This window comes from Vombatus ursinus, unplaced genomic scaffold, assembly GCF_900497805.2.
Source record: "Vombatus ursinus unplaced genomic scaffold, bare-nosed wombat genome assembly UNPS02008411.1, whole genome shotgun sequence".
Lineage (NCBI taxonomy): Eukaryota > Metazoa > Chordata > Mammalia > Diprotodontia > Vombatidae > Vombatus > Vombatus ursinus.
Genome location: NW_020948189.1, coordinates 1 through 7,346, shown reverse-complemented (window position 1 = coordinate 7,346; position 7,346 = coordinate 1). Strand labels below are relative to the sequence as shown.

Below are 7,346 nucleotides of genomic sequence, written 5' to 3'. Positions count from 1 at the left end.
ACATGGGCTTTCAAAAAGTTCTGAGCATGGGCAGCTAGGTGGTGCAGTGAGTAGAGCACAGGCCCTGGAGTCAGGAGGACCTGAGTTCAAATCCAGCCTCAGACACTTAACACTTATTAGCTGTGTGACCCTGGGAAAGTCATTTAACCCCATTGCCCAGCCCCCCCCCAAAAAAACCCCCAACTTTAGAGCGCAAGGCTTCTCTTCTTCCTGCTTCCCTTTACAGGCCTTATCATAAGCAACAGAGAGAGATGGAAGCAAACCCGCTGCTTCTCCCTCATGACCCTGAGGAATTTTGGGATGGGGAAGAGGAGCGTTGAAGAGCGAGTCCAAGAAGTGGCAAAGTATCTTGTGGAGGAATTAAATAAATCAAAAGGTTGGTGTTTTTTCACTTTGTTACCACTGATCTTACAAAAATCCGTCCTATCCCTTGTAACTCATGAAGAGTGAGGTTCGTCCAAGGAGAACCACCATGTTTGCACTTTTGGGCCCATGCTGGGGCTATGCCCATGGCCCTGTGGTCATTCCTAGAAGCCCTGAAGGATCAGGACAGCTGAGAGAAGAGATGAGAGGCAGTGCAGCTCTGCTAGTGAGGTCACGCTGATCTTGTGAGGAGGCAGCGTGGTGAGGAACATTTAGGGGGATGACTTTAGATGTTTTTATTCCTTTTCAGATGGAGCAGAGCTCACGAGAACCTACCAGCACTGGTTCTGTTACTTTTGGTCAACAACTCCAGGAGGAAAAGGCATTACTTTAGGATCATTTGGGGGAGTCCAGGGATTTTCTTGATATTTTGCTGACTAGCAGAAGGAATAGAAGCAGGGCTGAGAACATCGCTAGCATCTCTAGGAAGCTCTTTCCCTTCATGCTTACTCCCCCCACCCCCATCTAAGCTATCTAGCAGAGGAGTTTATCCTTCTAAAAAAATCTGAAACTTAGGGGGCCACAGGGCACTGTAGGAGGGTATGAATGGAGATGCTGATGCCATAAATTCAATAGGATAACTTCTTTTTAAACCATAAAAGGCAAAACCTATGTGTACTGTGTGTGTGTGTGTGTGTTTTGGGTGTCAAGAACTGGGCAGTAGTAGGGTGCTGTCAGACAATCCTCATAATTAGCTGTATGTGCTCTCCTATTCCAGAATTTTTCACCAGGAATATTATAGGAATAGACTGAGAACAGCATTACTCCATCATGTTGGAATCTGGGACTTTTGCCACAACTCCTGTGTAGATGTTGTCTCCCCATTATAATGTAAGCTCTCTGAGGGCAGAAGCTGTTTCACTTTTGTCTGTGTACCCCTGGTGCATAGCACAGAGCCTTGTGAGAACTTGGTGACTGCTGGTGGATTGCTAATTGATACTCTCTTCTCCCTCGCCTCTATCATGCTGTTCTCCACTGGTTCTCTTTCGTGTTTGATTTTTGCTTCTCTATATTCTTTTGCTGGATCATTATCTGCTTTAAATCCCCTAAATGTGAATATCTCCAAGACTCTGTCCTTGGGCCTCTTTAATATAACCACCACCTTGACCACCATCTCTGCTCTGACCCTGATGGAGACAGCCCAGGACCTTCAAACCCAAGAGCCTGGGGAACAGCAATATTTTCACTCCAGTATCCACAACCTCTCCCTTGTGGAGATGCAGCCTTGCAACTTCTCCCATAGATGCTCAGCCACATATATTGAAAAATATTAACAAAATTAATGCAAAGTAGTTTAGGGAACAGGAACACCTGAATGATCCAGGCTGGTCAGACCACCCCCACCTTGATGATCATCTCCCCTCTTACTCTGATGGAGACAGCTCAGGCCCTTGAGCCCAAGACTTTGGGAAATACAGTGTCCTCCCCTCCTCCCAAATCAATTCTAAGCTAGTCTGTGTAGTTCTCATAGAAAGGATAAATCATTGTGGAGAAGAGGCCCATCTTTCTCATCACCACTAGCAACAATTGATGACCAGCTACCACCAACAGATAGATAAGTACAAGGGCCACAGGGGTGACAGCAATGTTTGGACCATTGTTTCTAGTCCAGCCCTGACAGCTTTCATCTGAAAAGCATCTCCTGTGGACAAGGGGCTGGCCATCACCACCAGTTGGCAGCCAATTGCCAGCCAATTGCTATTCACAAGGGAGATGGGCCAGCCTGGCTAAAGCAGTGGGACGTCCTGAGGGAGACACAAGAGGCAATGTATGCCAGTCAAGACAACCTAGCATCACCACCTTGACATCAACAATCCTTAGACATCCCAGGACCCTGAACCTAAGAACATTTGGAATAACAAGGCTTCCAGCTCAGTGCCTGCAACTCCCATGGTGGGATTACTGTTTGAAATAAAATGAAATATGATTGGGGCAGCTAGGTGGCTCAGTGGATAGAGCACCAGCCTTGAAGTCAGGAGGACCTGAGTTCACATCTGGCCTCAGACCAAACACTTGACACTTACTAGCTGTGTGACCCTGGGCAAGTCACTTAACCCCAATTGCCTAAAAATTAAAAAAAAATTAAATACAATTTAAAGGGAGACATGAAGAAGTCTGAGAGCAAAAGCTGTTTAGGGTGAGGTAATGAATAGGGATTTAGTAATGGGAAGTGATGTGGTTTGGTAGGAAGAGCACTGTATGGGGCCAGGAGAAAATCTGAATTGAATTCCACTTCTTTATCCTTCATAACTGTGGCATAAATTAGCTAAATTTTTTGAGCTTCAGCAACCTCATCTATAAAATGTGAATTATCATATCTGAACTTAGGATTTTTATGTGGCTCAAACCAGATGCTTCATATAGGGTGGTTTATTTTCCACCTGGCTGTATCAAATAAATGTCGGCTGGAATACAAACTAGAGAGGAAAGGAGGACAGTCAGGTCCTACCTAAAGGCAGACAAACTTTCCTTTTGATCACAATTGCAGTATTAAAGTCCTTTTCTCTCTCTCTCTTTCTCCTTTAGGATTACCATGTGACCCTACCTTCATCCTTGGATGTGCTCCTTGCAATGTAATCTACTCTATCATTTTCCAAAAGCATTTTGAATATAAAGACCAGAAATTTCTATATTTAATGAAGCTTTTAGATGAAAACAAAAATTTTCCCAGTGGATTCAGGTGAGGCCGGTGTCCTCTCCTTTTGGAGCTCAGTATATATATTTTCTATAACTCAAAGAAACTATTGCAAGGAGCTAGGTAGAGTTCATCACGCATTCCTTTGGGATGTACAACAGTGTCACACTGGGTTCCATTCCCATCTTCTTATTCATTGACAGGGAATAAAGATAGAGAAGGTCACCCCTATGTGTTCTGATTTGAGGGACATTATAAGGCCCCTCACTGGAGTAGTTCACTCACTGGTCACAGGGATTGAATATTAAAATTCATGTTACAGGGCCAGCTAGGTGGCGCAATGGATAGAAGTCAGAAGCCCTGAAGTCAGGAGGACCTGAGTTCAAATCTGGCCTCAGACCAAGCGCTGACACGTACTAGCTGTGTGATCTTGGGCAAGTCACTTAACCCCAATTGCCTATAAAAAAAACAAAAACAAAAAAAATAAAATTCATGTTACTAGAGAGAAGCTGACTTTTTCCTTGAGCATCTGAGTTTGGATCAGGTTACCAGATGGGTTAGCTGTCCCAATGGAAGATTGCAGGCAGAGCTCTTAGAAGACTTCATAATGAAAAAGGATGAGAACTTTTCTGTAGGAAGTAAGAATTGAGAGTGAAGGCCAAGGTAGTTTCAGGCAACCAAGGAGGAGAATACTAATTTTTCGGGAGTTTGAATAGGAAATGATGAGGAAAGTCACTTTTTTGCAAAAGGCATTTGTCCCACCCTTCTTCAGCCCTTTTCTTAACATGATCCAAGTGCTGGCATAGAGAATTATTTTCTTTTTCTAATAAAGTATGATATAAAATTCTTCTTTCTAGGTCTACCATTTTTTTCCACCTCTAGTACATTATCTCCCTGGATCTCATCACAAAGCAATTAAAAATGTTCATTTACAACATGAATTTATTTTGGAAGAAGTGAAGGAACACCAAAGAACACTGGATCCCAGCAATCCGCGGGACTTCATTGACTGTTTCCTGATGAAAATAGGGCAGGTAGAGTGTGAGCAGTAGGTTTGAATCTCAGTTCTTGTAGGTGAAATGTCTTCTGTATTAGAGGCTGACACTCACATTCACAAACACAGAGCAGTAAATAATCATATATTAGTTGTAGTGTGCTCGGAGCACACTATGGGGCAAACAGAAGAATGAGAAGATGGGGTCCTATCCCTAATGGAATTTCTAACCCAACAGACAGAAGGAAACACATGTAAGGACAAGAGAATAATTAATCAGGGATGTGTAAGGAAAGCCAAAATAGATTATAAATTGAACATTTACGTGATGAAGGAATTTGGAATTAATAAGAAATATAATATTTAGGGAGGGTTAACATAAGACTTCCTTCTGAGTTATGTTTTGATCTGGGCCTTGAAGGAGGTCCTAGAGGTAGGCAGTGAGGATTGGGCAAGACATTTCTGGACTCTACAAAGATAGTGGGGTATAGGGAACTTTAATCTAAGCAGCCTGATTGGATGGAGGGGCTGCTGTGGTAAGTACTTGGGGCGAGGATGGTGGGTTTTATGGTCAAGATAGTGGACTTAGAGGCTCCTCATTTTACATCCCTCCACAAACAACAAAGAGCAAAACCAAAGGGAAGAAAAATGGTTAAAAAGTTACATAAAGAAAAAAATCAACCAAATCAGGAACAAAACTAGAACAAAGAAATATGCTAATGTAATTCATGTGGCATAAATGAAGCCCTGAAAGTACCAGAAATATGGGAGAAGGTAAAAGATATGCTGATGGATATCCTGAAATTGATTAATGACCCACTTATAGCAATGAAGTGTAATCTGAAGTCACTTACCAGACCGACCAGAAAAAAACATTAATTCAAAGCAAAACACATTTAATTTAGCAACGTGGCAATAGAACTGACCAGGAAAATCCTTACTTCATCAACTTATGCACATAAGAGTATATTCTCCCACAGATTCCTATCCCATTGGTGGATGAGGGAAGTAGGAGATGGCAAATACATGTACCAGAGCAAGAGATTTTAAAAAGTATTACATACAGTAGTCTCTTGTAAAGCTCTCTGTCTCCTATGTTAAAATCTTAAAAATGCCATATCCTTTTTGCCCCCTCATAACCCACATAGTTGTATGGAGTAGACCATAGTTGACTTTAACTTAAATTATGTCCCCTACCACCTGCCTGCTTTTCCTGTGTTTTTACCTTTCTTATCTTAAGTCCATTGAGTATTTGTTATATATTCAATTTCTGATCTCAGTGGTGACTTTTCCTCAATACCAACATCAACATCTCATGGTCAAGGGGAAAGTACTTAGCATCTCAGTTTCCTCATGAGTTAAATGACAATAATAATGCAATACCTATATCATAGTATTTTGATGAGGATAAAATGGGAAAATATGCATGGATTCTTTTTATGTTAATTCAAATATATATGTAAGTTGATCATTTTTTTCTTTCCTCATTTGCTAAACTAATAAATCCTGTTTATCTCCCTAAACTCATATATTTATGATTTATTAGCTTAGTAAATCAGGAGGAAAGTACAATAGCTTACATTTACACAGTGCTTGTGTATTTGTTGCTTAGTCATTTCAGTCACGTCCAACTCTTCATGACCCCATTTTGGGAGTGGTTTTCCATTTACTTCTCTAGGTCATTGGACAGATGAGGAAACTGAGGCAAACAAGGTTAAGTGACTTGTCCAGGGTCACACAGACAGTAAGTGTCTGAGGCCAGATTTGAATGTAGGAAGATGAATCTACCTGATTCTAGGTTCAGCGCTCAACCCACTGTACCACCTAGCTGCTTGTGTATATCCATAAATATGATTGATATATACTATATAGGTTTAGATATCTTGAACATTTTAATAGCATGATACAGTACAGTTGTGTCAAACATGAATAGAATGGGATCCTGGTAGACCTCATATTAACTTAGAGAATCCACAAATTAACATTCTCTATGTTGTATTGTATCTTTATTTATTTTACTAAGCATTTCCCAATTACATTTTAATCTGGTTTTAGCCACATACAGTTTTGTTGGTTGCTTGTGGCCTGAGGGCTGAGTTTGACCCCCCCCCCCCATGTAGTAGGTAAACAGCTGGCCTCAGAACCAGGCAAAACTGAGTTCAAGTTCCCTCTCTCACACAAAATGTCTATGTGATCCTGGGCAAGTCACTTAACCCTAGAGTGCCCTAGGGCTAGGCAACTCTCTTGTGACTTCAAGTTTTTCAAAGAAAGTTCAGATTTGCATTGGCAGACAGAAGTTTTTCACCTGGAAGTTTCCCTGTGCCAATGAAATTGCAGGTTGTCTCTCTCTCTCTCTCTCTCTCTCTCTCTCTCTCCTTTTCTCTCTTTGTGTCTTGCTTCTTTCTGTCTCTCTCCCATAGGTAATATCTGCAGGGCCATACTGCCTTGATAATTGCCAGCTTCTTGTTCCACTTTGGATTGTGTTGCTCAAATTTAATTTATTTATTGGATCATAGATTTAGAACTGCAAGGGATCTTGGAGGTCATTGAATCCAATCTCCTCATTTTACAGAGGAGCAAACTGAAACATAAAAAGGTTAAATGATTTGCCCAAGGTCAAGATCAGAGCTGTTGGGTTAAAGGCAGCTATGTGTCACAGGGGACAGAGCACTGGCCCTGAAGTCAGCAGGATCTGAGTTCAAATCTTGCCTCAGAAACTTACTAGATGTGTGACCCTGGCCAAGTCACTTAACTCTGATTGCTCCCCCCCAAAAAAATCAGAACTGAGATTTAAAGCAAGGTCCTCTGCCTCCAAATCTATCATGCTTTCCCTTGTGCCCTGCTGCCTCCCTTACTTTTCAATTAATCATACCAAATTATTCCTAGGAAAAGCAAAAACCACAGTCTGAATTTACCATTGAAAACTTGGTCTGTACTGTAGCTGATCTATTTGCAGCAGGAATAGAGACAACCAGCACCACCCTGAGATATGGACTCCTGATTCTCCTGAAACACCCTGAGATAACAGGTGGGATTACAGGCTGAAAATACACATCCATAATTTGGTCCACATAAGAGGGGTTCATGGTCCTTTTGAGACTTTCCTTGGAAAGTTTTCCGTTGTCATTTTAACATATTTAAATCATTACACATTCAAGTTTACTTATCCCTCCTCCTCCACTATTACCTCCACCTTGCTTAGTTAAGTGCTATGTAATTGTGAGTTTTCCTTAGAGACAGGCATAGCGATAGTGATAAGGATAGAGACTATAGCCCAGTGATAGAGCTGGGAGG

The 7,346-nt window shown here is 41.5% G+C and overlaps 1 pseudogene; it reads left to right on the top strand.

Moving 5' to 3' along the window:
* Positions 1–226: 226 nt before the first annotated feature.
* LOC114034181 lies at positions 227–4,099 on the top strand (annotated as a pseudogene).
* Positions 4,100–7,346: the final 3,247 nt, after the last annotated feature.